Raw genomic sequence first — 19,796 nt, forward strand, 5'->3', positions numbered from 1 at the left:
ACACCGAAGAAAGACTCTAAACTGTTCAATTATATCACTTTTTCACCTGCACAGCACCAGTTAAATGGGCAAAAATGGCCAAAAATCAAATCCCCAGGCAGGAGCCATCTTATGTGAGCGACCGCTCACTTCATGGCTGCCACCAGAAGTCCATATTGTGCTGTTACATGTTGGGGGCAGCACAGTGACACAGTGGTTATCACTGCTGCCTCTTAATGACCTGCGTTCAATTCTGGCCTTGGGTCACTGCCTGTGTGGAGTTTGCACATTCTCCTCATGTCTGCGTGGGTTTCCTCCGGGTGCTCCAGTTTCCTCCCACAGTCCAAAGATGTGCAGATTAGATGGGGTTACTTGGGTATGGGTTTAGGGTGGGAGAGTGGGCCTATGTACGGTGCACTTTCAGAGGGTCGGTGCAGACCTAATAGGCCAAATTGCCTCCTTCTGCACAGTAGGAATTCTATGGTTCTATTTCATGCATAAGAACAGAGATGACAGCTGGAAGCATTCTGCAGGTCTACAGCATCTGAGAAACAGCGCAAAACGTTTCCGACCTGTGTCCTTGCATCAGAGAATACTGCCGGATCTGTTGAGTATTTCAGTTTCCAGCATCTTCCATATTTTGCTTTTGTATACAAATGAAGGATATGTCCAAATATCATCAAACACACAATAATCCATTCAACCAGTGGCACTTTAACAGGCGGGTTAATAATTAACAGATCTTTGACTTTGTACTGACCATTTCAATTAAGGCGTGAGGTAATTTTGATTTTGTGGGATTGTGTAAAACAGGTGGCAGCAAGACAACCATGGAAATAAAAACTGGGAGTGATGCAAAATGGACTGCCAGACACAATCAAAAGTGCCCCTTTTACTTTGGTGTTTGTTAAAATGCAAGACTGAATGAAAAAAAAGGAACAGAGTTGAGAGCAATTTCGTATTCAATAGCTCCTACTACTTTACAAATTCCAACTTGCAGACAGCCTGGCTCCTGTGTCGATTAAAAGGATCCCCGTTTGAGTCACTGTCAGTTAGTAATTGTTACGTGGCTGTCTGTAAATGTCCATGCTCAAACTAATATCAAACATTGGCACATGCTGAAATTAGGAAATGTCTATAAATGCACGCATGATATCATTAAGTTTCTTTCTTTCAAATCTGCACCGTGAAGTAGACACAGATGCATTTCAATCCAGATAGGGGAAGGGGCAATTTGAATGGAGATCAGGTAGGATTGCCAATGAATGATGGGAAGAATGTGATGTCATCATTTCGGGCTATTGCTTGGGTGAACTTGTACCATACCTTTCTCACTCGTCCAATATCATTTGGGTGGAAAAGCCACGGAAACTGCATAAATCAGCACCTTTTATGCTATTTATCCAGGATTTCTGCAGCTCTTTCACGGGAGGGCTACTGATAAATTTCACCACCATTGTCCTTTTCCAAAACTGTCATGAACGCACAAGGCTATCTGAATAGTACCATAAGTGTTTCAAAGGTTTCTTAAAGATTTGAGTACAGACATTAATATAAGAATACTTGCAGGCAAATGGTAACTCGTACATATTTTTTATTTTGGACTTTCTTCCTCTCTAGAGGACAAGACCAAGATAACAGCGTAACTTTTCTACTGGCAACTGCCAGAAAATATCAATGTAGATATGGACATAAAATCCCTACAGTGTCGAAGGAGGCTATTCAGACCATTGAGTCTGCACTGACCCTCCAAAACAGCACCCTAACTAGGCCCACTCTTCCCGCCCTATCCCTGCAATCCCATAACCCCACCTAACCTACACATCTTTGGACACTGAGGAGCAATTTAGCATTAACAATCCACCTAACTGTGGGAAGAAACCGGAGCACCCAGAGGAAACCCACGCAGACACGGGGAGAATGTGCAGACTCCACACGATAGTCACCCAAGGCTGGAATCGAACCCGGGTCTCTGGCACTGTGGGGCAGCTGTGGTAACCATTGTGCCACTGGGCTGTCTTAAATATCTTGATAATACTGCTTGTGATCTTCCACCCATCAGTCCCCGCATCCCCCACCCCCTTTTCCAATGACTCCCCTATTGTAGGGAGCATTATGGACATCATGCCTAGCATTTGCCAATAAGTCTGAATGGCAGGAAAGTTACCCTTTATCGGCAGGGTACCACACATCTGCAGTAACAGTGGATCAGGTCCATGGGATAGATGATGATGACAACCCGTTCTGCAATGAGTTCTGGTGCTCCGCATCGTTTGACAATGTCTGACTCCTGCCCACGGTAGCACTTCCCACCATCCACTTGGATGATCCTCCCCGTGTGTGCGTGGGTTTCCTCCGGGTGCTCCGGTTTCCTCCCACAGTCCAAAGATGTGCAGGTTAGGTGGATTGGCCGTGATAAATTGCCCTTAGTGTCCAAAATTGCCCTTAGTGTTGGGTGGGGTTACTGGGTTATGGGGATAGGGTGGCGGTGTTGACCTTGGGTAGGGTGCTCTTTCCAAGAGCCAGTGCAGACTCGATGGGCCGAATGGCCTCCTTCTGCATTGTAAAATTCTATGATCCCTACATGCGAGCTGGCCATTCCATCACACGGTCCCATCGGATCCCTGGGGTGACGGTGGTGGAGATGGTCGGGGAGGGGGGGTGATTGGTGGGGATTCTTGGCCACCCACAACGTCTGCCCATTAATCCCCCCCCATCTTTGTGGCCAGCCGAGAGCAGCCCACCCTTCACAACCATCTGACAGAGCACCGAGGCAGGTTGTAACAGTGGTAACAGGTGTTTAATGTGGACAAATATGGACAGATTTGTTCCCCAGCTCCTATAACTAAACTGTGCCCTGCACCCATGCCAAGTTAACTGGTGTTTAACTTTCTGGCTTAACGGGCCCGAACGCTACATCTAGGTGGTTCCCCAGGCGGTACAGCAGGAGTGGAGGCGGCCTGCTGTGATTCCTGCCCTGTGACCTGGGTCCCCGTTGGTAGGCGTCATCTTTGGCGACCGCTCCTGGATGGGCCCATCTGCTGCTCAGATGTCCCAGGGGATGTGGTGCCGCCCTGTGTTGCCCGCTGCCCACCAGATGCACCAAGGACAGGAGGGGGGGAGTCCAAGGTGCTGCAGTGTTCCGGCAATGGTGGTGAGGGTGGTGTGAGGGTGTGGATGGTGGGGGGGGGGGGGGGGGGGGGGTGAGGGTGGTGTGAGGATGCGGATGGTGGGGGGGTGAAGCTGGTATGAGGGTGCGGATGGTGGGGGGGTGAGGGTGGTGTGAGGGTGCGGATGGTGGGGGGGTGAGGGTGGTGTGAGGGTGCGGATGGTGGGGTGGTGAGAGTGGTGTGAGGGTGGTGTGCGGGTGCGGATGGTGGGGGGGTGAGGGTGGTGTGAGGGTGGTGTGTGGGTGCGGATGGTGGGGTGGTGAGGGTGGTGTGAGGGTGCGGATGGTGGGGTGGTGAGAGTGGTGTGAGGGTGGTGTGCGGGTGCGGATGGTGGGGGGGTGAGGGTGGTGTGAGGGTGGTGTGAGGATGCGGATGGTGGGGGGGGTGAAGCTGGTATGAGGGTGCGGATGGTGGGGGGGTGAGGGTGGTGTGAGGGTGCGGATGGTGGGGGGGTGAGGATGGTGTGAGGGTGGTGTGCAGGTGCGGCTGGTGGGGTGGTGAGGGTGGTGTGCAGGTGCGGATGGTGGGGTGGTGAGAGTGGTGTGAGGGTGGTGTGCGGGTGCGGATGGTGGGGGGGTGAGGGTGGTGTGAGGGTGGTGTGCGGGTGCGGATGGTGGGGGGTTGAGGGTGGTGTGAGAGTGGTGTGTGGGTGCGGACAGTGGGGAGTGAAGGTGGTGTGCGGGTAGTGTTGAGCGGGTTGACACACGTGTCACGGGGAACCGCAAATAAGCGGGGTCTCACTTCCTCACCCATGGCCGAACTCCACCTCGGTGACCTCCCTTTCCTCCAGTCAGCCTACCACGTCCAAGGCCATCTGCTCAGCCACAGTGAAGGACCGCACGTCCTGCGGTCCCCCTCTGTCTTCTCCCGCTCCCGGCGGTTATAGAACATTACAGCGCAGTACAGGCCCTTCGGCCCTCGATGTTGCGCCGACCTGTGAAACCACTCTAAAGCCCATCTACACTATTCCCTTATCGTCCATATGTCTATCCAATGACCATTTGAATGCCCTTAGTGTTGGTGAGTCCAACTGTTGCAGGCAGGGCATTCCACGCCCTTACTACTCTCTGAGTAAAGAACCTACCTCTGACATCTGTCTTATATCTATCTCCCCTCAATTTAAAGCTATGTCCCATCGTGCTAGACATCACCATCCGAGGAAAAAGGCTCTCACTGTCCACCCTATCCAATCCTCTGATCATCTTTTATGCCTCAATTAAGTCACCTCTTAACCTTCTTCTCTCTAACGAAAACAGCCGTAAGTCCCTCAGCCTTTCCTCATAAGATCTTCCCTCCATACCAGGCAACATTTTGGTAAATCTCCTCTGCACCCTTTCCAAAGCTTCCACATCCTTCCTATAATGCGGCGACCAGAATTGCACGCAATACTCCAAATGCGGCCGCACCAGAGTTTTGTACAGTTGCAACATGACCTCATGGCTCCGAAACTCAATCCCTCTACCAATAAAAGCTAACACAGCGTACGCCTACTTAACAACCCTCTCAACCTGGGTAACAACTTTCAGGGATCTATGTACATGGACACCGAGATCTCTCTGCTCATCCACACTGCCAAGAATCTTACTATTAGCCCAGTAATCTGTCTTCCTGTTATTCCTTCCAAAATGAATCACCTCACACTTTTCTGCATTAAACTCCATTTGCCACCTCTCAGCCCAGCGCTGCAGCTGATCTCTGTCCCTCTGTAACTTGTAACATCCTTCTGCACTGTCCACAACTCCACCGACTTTAGTGTCATCTGCAAATTTGCTCACCCATCCTTCTACACCCTCCTCCAGGTCATTTATAAAAATGACAAACAGCAGTGGCCCCAAAACAGATCCTTGTGGTATACCACTAGTAACTGGACTCCAGTCTGAACATTTCCCATCGACCACCACCCTTTGTCTTCTTCCAGCTAGCCAATTTATGATCCAAACTGCTAAGTCACGCTGAATCCCATGCCTCTGTATTTTCTGCAGTAGCCTACCGTGGGGAACCTTATCAAACGCTTTACTGAAATCCATATACACCACATCAACTGCTTTACCCTCATCCACCTGTTTGGTCACCTTCTCAAAGAACTCAATAAGGTTTGTGAGGCATGACCTAGCCTTCACAAAACCATGTTGACTATCTCTAATCAAATTATTCCTTTCCAGATGATTATACACCCTATCTCTTATAAACCTTTCCAAGATTTTGCCCACAATAGAAGTAAGGCTCACTGGTCTATAGTTACCGGAGTTGTCTCTACTCCCCTTCTTGAACAAGGGGACAACATTTGCTATCCTCCAGTCTTCTGGCACTATTCCTGTAGATTGTGCGCAGCCTTCTCCTGGGGAGGGGGAGAAACAAACAACAACAGCGATAGACAGTCTGACGCATGCAGCTCAAGGGCTGGGTAGCTGGTGGCTTCAATGGCCAGGGCACCCAGTCATGACGGCCGATATGGGTGTCAACATGTGGTGCAGGCTAGGGGTTCGCCCCCCTCCGGTTTGCGGGGTGTAAGCTTACGGGTATGTGGGAAGGGGTTGGTGCCAAGGACACAGTGCTGCCTACTCACCCTGGCCACACTGAAAAGGCTGTGCAGTTTTTTGAGGCGCTGCTGGCCGGTCTGGACAACGTTGCCCATGGCCCGGACCCCCTCTGCCACCTGCACCCAGGCACGGCGAACGCGGCAGCTGGCAGCCTCCTTCCCACCCTGTCCTCCTCTCCTCCAGGAGGGTCTCAAGCTCTGCATTCGCAAAACATGGGACCGCGCGTCGAACTGCCATTTTGTTGGCAGGGATGGTGTGTATGGTGAGTGAAATGTCTATATGTGGCTGCAGCTTGTCAGCCTCCTGAGTGCCAATGGGAAAACCGGAGAATTTGGTGCTGTTTCTCATTCGAATCGATCGTGTTCCACGTGGCACTGGTGCTTGCCCCTAAACAGTAACACAATCGGTCCAGATGCGGCACCAGTTGTTCTGTCGTGAAAGTCCACAAAACCTGTGTTGGTGTCAGCACTTCAGGCTAGATTGTCCAGAGGAAATGTCTAATTTTACGATGAAAAAGTCGGTGCCGCACCTGCACCGATGCTCCGCCTGGTGGGGGGCTAGCAGCCGTGCCACGGAAAACTCCCGGCATTCCCAACTTAAACAACTGTAGAATTTCTGGATCCATGGTCGCGCGTACGCACAGCGACGACCTGCCGCGGTAGCGGCGTACAACATGCCACTGGCCACGCGTAGACCGGCCTGCCAGACAGTGCTCCCCTATACCTTCCCTTGCACTCCCGGACCACCCCCCACCAGTCCCAGCAGCCCCCGCCGAAGTCCCCCACCCCTCAGCCTGCGGAGATGCTCCCCCCCCAAACTGTGACAGTCCGCAGCCACCACGCGAGGTTGACAAAAACGCAGAGCACACGTGTCCCGTGCCGTCGGGAACTCGGTCCATCGGGGGCGGGGCATCGGGGGAGGGCCTTCAGGTGACGTCCTGTGGCCATCCCAACAGCTGGCGGTGTACTCGGGTTTTGGAGGCGGAGGAGTATCCGAAAACAGGCACCGCCCCCGATTTTGGAGTCAAGATGGATTCTCCGCCCGATTGTTGATTACGATATCGGCTTCGGGCAACAGAGAATCCTGCTCTTAGTCTCAGAAATCCTGCCCAGCGTCCTTACACAACTACATGAGATGAATTATGTTCATTGTCTTGTTAATATCAACAGATATAAATTACATGAGTAGAATTTCTTTCATTGTTCCCAACTTGTTCACAGAATGCTTTAAAATTGCCAAAGAGGCATGGGGCTTAAGTAGGGTTCTCTTTCCAAGGGCCGGTGCAGACTCGATGGGCTGAATGGCCTCCTTCTGCACTGTAAATTCTATGATATACATTTTTAAAAGTCCCACTGAACAGAATATCCTAGGTTTCATTTGCAATCTGTTCTGAGTTAATTCCAGCTAAACCATGGCATGCAGATGACTTTCCAATAATTATTGCCTCAGCTCACCCAAGGGGTGAGGCAACTTGGGCATGACATGGAAATGTGTTTGAATACTGTAAAACTAGGGGCGGGATTCTCTCGGTCTCTGACTCCGAAATCGCGTTCGGCCGAAGATTCCCCGTTGCTGCCGAAATCGGGGGCGGCGCTGCTTTTGTGATGCTCCGCCCCCTCCAAAACGGCATACTTGCAGAGTACACCGCACGCTGTTGGGACAGCCTCAGGACGTTAGCTGAGGCCCTCCCCTCGATGCTCCGCCCCCGATGGGCCGAGTTCCTGACGGCGTGGGGCGCGTGTGCTATTTATTTCGGGAACCCAGCGTGGCGGTTGCGGACTCAGTCCAGCGCCGCCACAGTCGCGGGGGGGGGGGGGGGGGGGAGCCGATTCGCGGGCAGGGTGGTCTTTGGTAGGGGCTGTGGGCACTGGTGGGGGGTGGTCCGGGGGTAGCGAGCCTGGCCAAAAGGGGGCACTATTTGGCAGGCCGGGTCCGCGTGCGGCCGGTGCCATGTTGCACGGCGCGGCCGCTGCAGGTCGCTGCCGTGCGCATGTGTGGCCACGGACCCGGTAATTCTCCAGCCGTATCCGCAGCAAGAGCCAGGCGCTTTACCCTGCATACCTGCTAGTCCCCCACCAGATGGAGGATCAGTGGATGTTTTGCGCTATTTTTCGGGTGTAAAACACCACTGTTGCCATGCCAGCGTCAACACATAGAGCGGGATTCTCCGCCGCCAGGATTTTCCATTTTGCCAACGGCGTGGGACTGCCCCACAATGGGAAACCCCATTCACCAGCCGGCGTAACGGAGCATCCCATCGGTGGGGTAAAACAGGAATGTGGCACAGAGGGGCGGAGAATCCAACCCATAGTCTCCCAAACGGAGAACCCAGCCCAATATATGAGCAGGAACCAACAGGCCATTGAGTCTCAGAGGGTATCTTTCGTTTACAGTCTTGTGGCCATTACAGTATAGAAGGAGGCCATGTGGCCCATTGAGTCCTTGCCAGCACTCTGTACAACAAGCCAGTCAGTCCCATTGCCCGGCTTCACCTTGCCCCAGCAAGTTTAGTTCCCTCAAGTGTCCATCCACTTTCCTTTTTAATTCATTGATGGTCACTGCTTGCACTGCTCTTTGCAGGTATGGAATTCCAGATTATTATCACTTGCTGCAGAAAAGCACTCTTCCTCACATTCCCCCAGCACCTTTTCCCCAAAACCTTCAATCTGTGTCTACTCGTCCTTGTACCATCAGCTCCTGGCAACAGCTTTTCTTTGTCTGCCTTTGTCCAAACCGTCAATATCTTGTACACCTCTCTAGAAACTCCTGTCTATTTCCATTGCTCCAGAAGAACCCCAGATTCTCCATCCTAACCTGGTGGCTAGAATCCCTCAATCCTGGAACCATCCTGGCAAATCTCCACTGCAGCCTCTTCAGGGCTTGCAAATCCCATCTGTCCTACCACCGTCTAAATCTAGATTGGCCACTGTCCGCCCTACCTATTTATTGAAATGTTCATCCCATGTTTAAGTAAACACCGCTGCATCAATGAATAGGATCTGTGCACAGATGAACCCCACACTGGGAAACACAGACAAATCTCACAATTAAGCTGAAGAATACTGATGGCCTGTGCACCAGTCAAAGTTGTGGGAATTAGTCCACTAATCTCCCCCACCCCAAGGCTAGAAATGTGTGCACGAGTTCAATGTATTAACTAGAAGCTTGAAATATATGAAGAAGGAAAGAGTGATTGTGGAGAGAGCCAAAGATATTGGGCTGGGTTCTCCGATTCCAAATAGTGTGTTCTCGGCAGCGCACCAACCGCTTGCGACAGGATCCCATCCTCCAGCCGCTTGGCAATGGGATTTCCCACGGGCCGGGAAACCCGGGGTGGCGAAGCACTGCCGGCAGGAAAGGTGAATCGAAACAACCAGAGAATTCCAGCCATTGTTTGTCATTATTACACCTCACCGCTGCCTGTAGCCAATACTCCTCTTCCTCCAATTGCTGCAGTTGGGACACAGAATCATAGAATTTATAGTGCAGAAGGAGGCCATTCGGCCCATCAAGTCTGCACCAGCCCTTGGAAAGCGCACAAAGCCGTGTTTTTATCGTGTGGAATTGTCTGCTTTTCTCAGCATGAGGTTGCCCCACTCAACACCTCTCTCTCATCGTCCAGACTGAAACAGAAACTCAGATTCGGTGAGCTTCTGCGAGGGTCAGAAAGGAGGCGCCCTTTCTCCGCAATAGGAAAACGAAAGCTGTTGCCTTCACAAAGAATGTGTAGCTGGAGGTTGAACAGGAGGTGAGCAGCAGGAGATTTGGCACGGAGTTTTACCAAGCAGAATAAGAATTGGGAATGCACAGCATCTTAGCTCCCCTGATGATTGGAAGTGGTGAGATTGGAGCAGTGTAACAACATTAATCTCTGAGACCTATATCTTCACCAAATCAAAGTCATCATGAATTGACTTAACTTTACCAAATATGATCATTTCAATCATGCGCATTTCAACATTCGTACAGATCTGTGACAAAGGCTTTGAGAGATATTAATGTACCCTGCTACATTGTAAGACATAACAGCATCCCATCATGGTACAAGGATATCCTCAAAGCATTTTATTGTGGCTCCAGTTGCTGCATCAAGATCACCACGGGCACCATGGTATCTTTCAACATCATTACAGGAGAATGGCAAGGCTGCATACTCTCCACATTCCCTTTCATCTTGGTTATTAATTCCATCATGAGGAAGGCAATGACGGATGCAAACTTTGACATCCCATGGCAACACCGCCAGTTGCTAGACTTGGATTCTGCAGACATCACCTTACTCGCTGAAGGGCTGCGCGTGCTGCAAGTCCACCAGTCTTGAGGGTAGCGGCGCCAATGTTGGTCTGCGCGTCAGCTGCAAGAAAACCAAGTTAATGGAGACTGGGCAAAAGCATCAGGCAACCGAACATCGAAGGTGCCAACCACTTCCCGTACCTGGGAAGCAACATCTCCAGGGATGGTGATGTCGAGATTAATGTTCACACAAGAATCGGCAAAAGGATATCAATCGTCCAAGAATCGTGCCTCCACATGGCCGGGGCAGCCAACACCATCAATACAGCCATGAAACTGAATCTCTATATGTCCGCAGCAGTAGCTGTGAGACATGGAAGAGGACAGCAAATCTGCCAACGTATGATCCTGGGCATTGTATGGAGAGACAGCATCACCAATGAAGAAGTGCTACAAAGACCTGTTCAGAGCTGCCTGTGCGATGTTGTGATGGAGAGACAACTGAGGCTGGCAGGACACTTACTTCAGCTCCCAGAGGTATGCAAGAGTGGAATGGCAGTAGAATGGACAGCAGCAGATGAATGAATAAGTTGGGGATGGCCATAGAACATGGTGGAATTCATTTAAAAGAGGACCTTCAAGAGCAGGACAGCATCTGGTTTGTAGTGAAGAAGATTGCAATAGACTAGGGCAGGTGGCAGAGTCTTACTGCCCATTGTCCCACAAGGGACCAGAAGAAAGAAAGGCAGGATTTTCTCACCCAAAGTCAATGGGGATTTGAATGGATCGCCACATACGCCACAAGAAAACCCACCGCAGCAGGGCTGGAACGCTTTGGCGTAAGTCAAAACCATGTTTAAAACAGATCCATCTGTTCTTTACTCCAATGTTAGCTGGCAAAGAAAACAAGTCCCTATCCAGAGATGATGAAGACTCATCAGACGAGACAACTTTTGTCCCATGTGAGTGACCAATTAGCCTTTGAACTGTCAGGGTATCCCTAGCATACTGAGCAGGCATGTGATCTGCTGGTCTGGCGTTAGGGATTTCACTTTCCTCTACCCCTTCCTTGTCCTCCTCATCTCTATTGGAATCAACATCAGAAGAGGAATACGAGGGCTTTGTTCCTCTTGCACTTCTCGTCTTCACTGTCGAGCTATGTTGTGCACAACACTCTCAATTATTCTAGACATCCACATGAACGAATACTGAAAGGGATTCAGGTTTGTCCAGACACCTGAAGTGCAACTTGAACACGCTGACTGCTTGGTCAGTGACATATCTAGTTGTCATATGGTTTGTGTTACAGTGCTCCTGGTGTTCAGTGGTCGGGTTCTTCAGGGGGTATTATCAGCAGGGAGCATGTTTTTTTATCACCTTACAATCGGTTCATTGAGGAACCATTAAGCCTGGTTCTTGACCTGACATGTTGGAGACGTTGGGTTATTGAGCATGAAAGCAACATGGCAGTACTCTGGCAGTACAACGCAGACCTCCATGAACTTTTTTTCTGTGATGGCACATCTGCTGAACATCGATGGACTGGAATATCTCCTGATTGGCAGATGCTTCTGGTTGATGGAAGGGGCCCAGATTACTACCTGTGTTCAACTGCTGGCATTCGGCACTTGCGCGATCCACACAAATTCAAGTGCCCACTCATTCCTACTATTTTCATCACAGGACAAACCTATATACCTCCCAGGCCAAGCAAACAATCTGTCTGTCACCCCATATGCAGGTCATCTCATCTTTGAGCCAGAAGGTTTTTGTTTAAGATCTACTCCACAGAACTGAACACAAAATCTCATCTAACCTTACAGTGCAGTACTGAGAGAATGCTACACTGTTGGAGGTGCCACCTTTTGAAAGCGACATTACACCAAGGCCTCGCCTGCCCTCTCAGGTGGACATAATCCCATGGTACTATTTTGAATATGAGCAGGGAAGTTGCCCTTGGTCTCCTGTCAGTAGTTATCCCTCAAACAGCATCACTGAGACAGGTTATCTGGCGTATGATACGGTTATTTGTAAGAGTTTGCTGTGTGCAAACTGGCTGTCACATTTCCTACTATACAACAGCGACTACACTGCAAATGTCCTTCAAAGTGTAAAGCACTTTGGGATATCCTGAGGTTGTGAAAGGTGCCACATAGCTGCAAATTCTTTCTTTTATGTGCAGCTGACTGTGGGATCTTCATCAAATCCCCAGAAGTGTCCTAGGAAGAATCAGAAGCGAGGAAGTTGAGAATCGTTGTGATGTTCACAGCTCTGATAATGAATGGGCAAAAGGAGGCACGTCCAACAGGCAGCAGGTCTTGTGGGCAATCTCAACCTTCAGAAGCTCTCCTCCTCAAGCAGATGTTGAGCCTCTATGGACCCTGTTCGGTAGATAAAACCTCTATGAGCTCAACTGCTCTGTCCTTTATTTCTCTGTTGGCCAAATGCAGCTCCCCTCACAGCTCACCCTTGCTGCTATTGATCTCATTCTCTTTCTCAGGTCAATTGAGAATAGCAATAGAGCTATCTGTCATGACCTTCACTGTCTCAACAGCGCAACACTCTACAAATAAGTCTCACACCAAGTATCCCTACCAAACTGTGCCCCATAGGGAACTGAGAAAGCTGCTGTGAGATCTGGGCTCCTGATTCTTAGCCATCCCAATAAAATGCCACTAATCCTGACTCCATATTAATCACCAGCATGAGAATATTTACTGCCATAAAAATGATGGTGGCTGGTGTAGAGTATGTGGGTTACATGGATTTCACATTTCAACCTTGTTATCTTGCAAGATGATCGACAAGGCAATGTTGAAACACAGAAGAGGTTTATTAAACCACACAATGCATTGATATCTGGGACTGAAAGACTTGTGTCAGCTCTTGTGTGGACATGCCATAAACTGGGTAAATGATTTATTTATCTTGGCAATGTATTTGATTTTTGACATCAAAACTGCATAAGGTTATAGATGAGCCAATATTCATCTATGTAGCATTTCAAATAGATTCAACAGTTCTATAGATAGAGTACATCTCCCATATAAATTTGGTTGAAATAGTTTATAACGTCTGTACTGATTCAGACATGCTCCATTTATCTAAGGGACCTTTAATTAGGTTCTACTGTACAAATGCAACCAACTAATAGCTTTCGAGTTCCAGAGCAATGGAATGCAACAGGGGCTATAGTTACCGCACAAATTTAATTATCGTGCAATCTTTTGTAAACCTGGGGTGGGATTTTCCATTCCCCAACGCCAATTCTGTAAGCGGCAATCTGGTGGAAAATCCCTTTTGATGCTGAAATCGGGGTGGGGGTGTGGAGGGGGGTCTGTTTGATGCAGGTTTCACATGCTCCGCCCCCTCTGAAACAGTGTCATCGCAGCAAGCGCCGCACACCGTTGGGACGGCCTCAGCGCATCACCTGACGTCCCTCCATCCCCAAGGGGCCAAGTTCCCAATGGCGCGGTTCACTTGTGGTCTCAGCTGTGCGGGAACTCAGTGTGGGCGGGGGCTATGCTACTGGCCGGGGGCTCTTCAGAGAGGGCTGGGGGACTGGTGGAGGGTGGCCAGGGGGTGGCGGGTAGGTGGTCAGGGGGGCACTATCTGGCAGGCCGGGTCCATGCTCGGCCGGCGCCATATTTTACGGTGCGACCACTTCAGACCACAGACCCAGCCATTCTCTGGCCGTTTATTTCGTGGAGGCCGGGAGTTTTACGCGAGCAGCTGTTAGTCCCTCACTGGTCACAAGATCGGTGAGGGGGTGCCGCCGATTGTTTCCACGTAAAACGCCACAGGTCCTCCACACTTAGCCTCAGAAACGGAGAATCTGGCCCCTGTTATTTTGAGTCACAACAATATGGCAGGAAGGCGGGGTCAGGCTATTGAGTTGGATGATCAGCCATGATCATAATGAATTGCAGAGCAGGCTCGGAGGGCCGAATGGCCTCTTCCTGCTTCTATTTTCTATGTTTTTATTTAAATGCTAATATCCGACAGTTTAACTCTGGCTTTAAAATTCTATGGGAGATTTGTACTGTCTTGTGAAAATATCTTCATAAGATGATATAAACACCATTGGGTCAAATTGGAGAGGTTAGTGCTCCCACAGTATATACAAAATCATGTTATTTTTGAGAAATTACACAGATGCAATCAGAGATACAGCCCATTTGGCCCATCCCGCATGTGCCAGCTCTTTATTTTATTTTTATTTTTTTATTTTTTTTATATATATAAATTTAGAGTACCCAATTATCTTTTCCAATTAAGGGGCAATTTAGCGCGGCCACTCCACCTAGCCTGCACATCTTTTGGCTAACATGCCAGCTCTTTGAAAGAATTATCCAATTAGTGTCACACTCCTGTACATTTCTCAAAGTCCTGCACTCTTTTCCCTTTCAAGCATTTATTCAATTCCCTTTTGAAAGTTCCTATTGGATCTGCTTCCTCCACCCTTTCAGATGTGGCCTTCTGAATCATTTCAAGAAACCGTGTCAAAGAAAATTGCCTCAACTCCATGCTGTACTTTTGCCAATTACTTTAAATCCCTGTCATTTGGTTGTTGACATTCCTAGCAGTGGAAACAGTTTGTCCCTATTTATTCCATCAAACACCTTCACAGTTCTGAATACCTCTACAGTATTAAATCTTCACGTACATTTCTGTGCTCTAAGGAGAACAAGCCCAGCTTCTGTAGTCTCCACATAACTGAAGGCCCTCGCCCCTGGTACCATTCTAGTACATTACCTCTCCACTCGTTCTCAGGCCTTGATGTCTTTCTAAATTCTGGTGCTTAGATTCAGTCAAGAATCTAGTGCCTAACCAGTGTTTGCTAAAGGTTTAACAAAGAACAAAGAACAAAGAATAGGCCCTTCAGCCCTCCAAGCCTGTACCGGTCATGATACCACTTTTGGCCAAAACCCTCGGTACTTCCTAGTGCCGTCTCCCTCTATATCCATCCGATCCATGTATTTGTCGAGATGCCTTTTCAACGCTGTTGATGTATCTACTTCCACAACCTCCCCTGGCAACGCGTTCCAGGTACTCACCACCCTCTGTATAAAAAACCTGCCTTGCACATCTCCTCTAAACTTTGCCCCATGGACCTTAAACTAATGCCCCCTGGTGACTGACTCCTGGGAAAGAGTGCCTGCCCATCCACCCTATTCATGCCCCTCATAATCTTGTATGCCTCTATCAGGTCACCTCTCAACCTCCGTCATTCTAATGAAAACAGTCCGAGTCTATTCAGCGTCTCCACATAGCTAACACTCTCCAAACCAGTCAACATCATGGTAAACTTCCTCTGCACCCTCTGCAAAGCCTCCACATCCTTCTGGTAGCATGGCGACCAGAATTGTGCGCAGTATTCCAAGTGCGGCCTTACCAAGGTTCTATACAACTGTGGCATGACTTCCCAGTTTTCATACTCGATGCCCCGTGCAATGAAGAAAAGCATTCCGTATGCTTTCTTGACTACCTTGACCACTTGTGTTGCCATTTTCAAAGATCTGTGGACCTGCATGCCCAGATCTCTCTGATTTTCTATATTCCTAAGAGTTTTTCCATTTACAGTACATTTGCCCTCTGTACTAGACCTACCAAAATGCATTACCGCGCATTTGTCTGGATTGAACTCCATTTGCCATTTCTCTGCCCACGTCTGCAACCTATCTATCTCCTGTTGTATCCTCAACAATCCTCAACACTATCTGCCATTCCACCAACCTTGGTGTCATCTGCGAACTTACTAATCAGACCAGCTACATTTTCCTCCAAATCGTTTACTTATACTACAAACAACAGAGGCCTCAGCACAGATCCCCGTGGAACGTCACTAGTCACAACCTCCCATTCAGAAAAACACTCTTCTATTGCTACCCTTTGCCTTCTGTGACAGAGCCAGTTCTGTATCCATAGCATATCTTCCTCGCTTTGACACTCATGGGCATAATTTAATGTAGGTGACAGGAGGTCCCAGCTGTCGGCTGGAGAGACCAATCAGAAACCAGCGGTTCTTTATCGCTCAGCAGCGTCACCTGGGAGGCAGTGGCTGCTGCCAGTACTGCACACCCACAAGGCCAGAATCGCCGAGGGACCGGCATAGACGTGTGATGGTGGGGGCTGCGGTGGGAGGGTGTCGCGGGATGGTACTCGTGAGGGAACAAAGAACAAAGAATAAATAAATGTACAGCATAGGAGCAGGCCATTCAGCCCTCCAAGACTGCGCCGACCATGCTGCCTGTCTAAACTACAATCTTCTACACTTCCTGGGTCCATATCCCTCTATTCCCATCCTATTCATGTGTTTGTCAAGATACCCCTTAAACATCACTATCGTCCCTGCTTCCACCACCTCCTCCGGCAGCGAGTTCCAGGCACCCACTACCCTCTGTGCAAAAATCTTGCCTCGTACACCTTGCCCCTCGCACCTTAAACCTATGTTCACTAGCAATTGACCTCTCTACCCTGGGAAAAAGACTCTGTCTATCCACCCTGTCTATGCCCCTCATAATTTTGTAGACCTATATCAGGTAGCCCCTCAACCTCCGTCGTTCCAGTGAGAACAAACCAAGTGTATCCAACCTCTCCTCATAGCTAATACCCTCCATACCAGGCAACATCCTGGTAAATCTCTTCTGCACCCTCTCTAAAGCCTCCATATCCTTCTGGTTGTATGGCGATACTCCAAGAGTGGCCTAACTAAGGTTCTATACAGCTGCAACATGACTTGCCAAGTTTTATACTCAATGCCCTGGCCAATGAAGGCAAGCATGCCGTATGCCTTCTTAATGACCTTCTCCACCTGTGTTGCCCCTTTCAGTGACCTGTGAACCTGTACACCTAGATCTCTCTGACTGTCAATACTCTTGAGGGTTCTACCATTCACTGTATATTCCCTACCTGCATTAGACCTTCCAAAATGCATTACCTCACATTTGTCCGGATTAAACTCTATCTGCCATCTCCCCGCCCAAGTCTCCAAACAATCTAAATCCTGCTGTATCCTCTGACAGTCCTCATCACTATCCACAATATTATTAATTCCACCAACCTTTGTGTCGTCTGCAAACTTACTAATCAGAAGAGGTGGTCAGAGAGGAGGGGAGCCTCAGCAGTAAGGGCGGGGGTGGTTTTCAGCGGGAACCCCTTCCAGATGCCAGGTCCCACGTTCAGGCACCGAGTGTCTTTGAACAAGGGATCTCCACTCCGAATCCTGCAAGCCTGACTGGGTTTACCTATCGGGCCTCCCACTTGGCAAGTCACTGACCCGCTGCTGGCTGAATGGGTAGGATGAGACTCCTAAGCAGACATTAAGGGGCTTAATTGATGACAGGGCAAGAAGGCCATTCATGAGCCTTCCTGTCCTGGACATATTTGGGGCAGAAATGGGAAGTTGTAGGGTCCCCCTTACCACCCTCTGACCCGATTAAATACTCTTGCTACAAGGGAGCTCTTAATAAGGTAAAGGACCCATATTTTAGCAACCCGATCAAATTATTCTGCCACCTCCAAAGATTTCTATTTGTGAAACCCCAGACTTCTGCTCCTGCACCACCTTGACAATTATATCATGTAACGTATATTACTTTTTACTCTTTCTTCCAAAATACATTACTTCAGACATATCTGCATTGAGTTTCACCCACCACATGTTTGGCCCTTTTCACTGGTCTCTCTATGTCCTCCTGAAGTCTGTTATCATCTTTCACACTTTTTACTGCATTTCAGAGTTACAACAAACCTGGAAATAATGCCGTTTATGCTCAAGTCCAGGTCATTAATTTGTAACAAAAAGAGCAATGGTCTTAATACTGGCCCCTCGGATACAACCAAAGCAGCGCGCTGTTTGGGTTGACCAGCCAATCAATGGGATGTATGATCTAAATATCTGATATCACACCACCAATGTAATTCATACAGAACATTGGATAAAAGCAAATTACTGCAGATGCTGGAATCTGAAACCATGAGAGAAAATGCTGGAAAATCTCAGCAGGTTTGGTAGCATCTGTAGGGAGAGAAAAGAGCTAACGTTTTGAGTCCAGATGATCCTTTGTCAAAGCTAAAAGGCATAGAAAGTGGGAGATATTTATACTGGAGGGTGAGGGAATGAAAGATGAGTCATAGCCACAAAAACCCAAGGGAAAGGAGTGCTAATGGCAGTCCCCAGAGAGATGCTGTCCTCCAGTTTGCGTTGAGCTTCACTGGAACATTGCAGCAGGCCAAGGATAGACATGTGGGCATGGGAGCAGGGTCTTGCGTTAAAATGGCAAGCAATGGGGAGGTCAGGGTCCTGAATGCACACAGACAGAAGGTGCTCAGCAAAGCGATCACCCAGTCTGCGTTTGGTCTCTCCGATATGGAGGAGACCACATTGGGAGCAGCGAATGCAATAGACCAAATTGAAAGAGGTGCAAGTGAAACGCTGCTTAACCTGGAATGTGTGTTTTGGGTCTGGGATGCTAAGCATGAAAGAGGTAAAGGGGCAGGTGTTACATCTTCTGTGATTGCATGGGAAGGTACCATGGGTGATGGGAGAGGTACTGGGTATGGTGGAGGAGTAAACTAGATTATTAGGAGGGATCGGTCTCTGTGGAATGCTGACAGAGGGAGTGAAGGGAAGATGTGTTTGGTGGTGGCATCACCCTGGAGTTGGCAAAAATGGCGGAGGATTATGCTTTGCATACGGAGGCTGGTGGGATGAAATGTGAGAACGAGGGGGACTCTATCCATGTTCTGGGAGGGAGGGGAGGGGGCGAGGGTAGTGGCGCGGGAGATGGACCGCACACTGTTGAGGGCCCTGTCAACAACTGTAGGTGGGAAATCACGGTTGAGGAAGAAGGACCACTTTGGAAAGTGGCATCATCGGAACAAAGGCGACGGAGGCGAAGGAGCTGAGAGAAAGGGATGGAGTCCTTACAGGGTGTAGGATGCGAAGAGCTGCAGTCTAGATAGCTGTGGGAGTTAGTAGGCTTGTGGTAGATATTAGTAGATAGTCTATTGCCGGAAATGGAGACAGAAAGATCAAGGATGGGAAGGGAAGTGTCTGAGATGGACCAGGTGAAAGTGATGGAGGGCTGGAAACTGGAAGCAAAGTTGATGAATTTTTCCAGGTCCGGACAGGAGCACAAAGCGGCACCAAAATAGTCATCAATATACCGGTAAAGGAGTTGTGGGAGGGGATGAGGGTAGGCCTGGAACAAGGAATGTTCCACATACCCCATCAAAAGGCAAGCATAGCTAGGACCCATGTGGGTACCCATTGCTACACCTTCCGGTCTCAACATTGAATTCAACAACATCAGATGATGAGCTTTACCCCACCTCGACCCCTTTGTTTTCATTCCATTTGATTTTAACTGCCTTTTACCTTTTATTTCTTTCTTGTCTTTCTTTATATATTTTTTTCCTCCCACTCTTTCCCCCCTATCTTATCCCCGCTTTCCTTACCTTTTTTCCCATTTGCTTCCCCTTCTGCCCTTTTCCCCATTTTACCTCTCTCCTACCCATGTCCCCCCCCCTCCCCACATCTACATCTGTTACAGTTTACCCTCTGATTTTAGTTTCTCTGCTGTTTGTCCTTTCACATCTTTTATTCTGTCTGGGGACTGCCAATGGCACTCTTTTCCCTTGGTTTCTGTAGCTATTAGCACTCCTTTCCCTTGTAATCTGTAGCTATGACTCATCTTTCATTCCCTCACCCTCCAGTATAAATATCTCCCACTTTTTATGCCTTTTAGCTTTGACAAACGATCATCTGGACTCGAAATATTAGCTTGTTTCTCTCCTTACAGATGCTGCCAGACCTGCTGAGATTTTCCATTTTCTCTTTTGGTTTTAGACAGAACATTGCTCAGTTATG

At 49.0% G+C, this 19,796-nt stretch overlaps 1 long non-coding RNA gene across 1 annotated transcript in view; it reads left to right on the forward strand.

Moving 5' to 3' along the window:
• The first annotated feature begins 1,172 nt into the window (after window positions 1–1,172).
• The window catches only part of LOC140409517 (uncharacterized), a 62,689-nt gene continuing 44,065 nt past the window's right edge, over window positions 1,173–19,796 (forward strand). The window contains exon 1 of the long non-coding RNA XR_011940369.1: window positions 1,173–1,228. This is a non-coding gene — a long non-coding RNA (uncharacterized lncRNA). The remainder of the gene's footprint in view (window positions 1,229–19,796) is intronic.

This window comes from Scyliorhinus torazame, chromosome 3 (genome assembly GCF_047496885.1).
Source record: "Scyliorhinus torazame isolate Kashiwa2021f chromosome 3, sScyTor2.1, whole genome shotgun sequence".
Taxonomy (NCBI): Eukaryota; Metazoa; Chordata; class Chondrichthyes; order Carcharhiniformes; family Scyliorhinidae; genus Scyliorhinus; species Scyliorhinus torazame.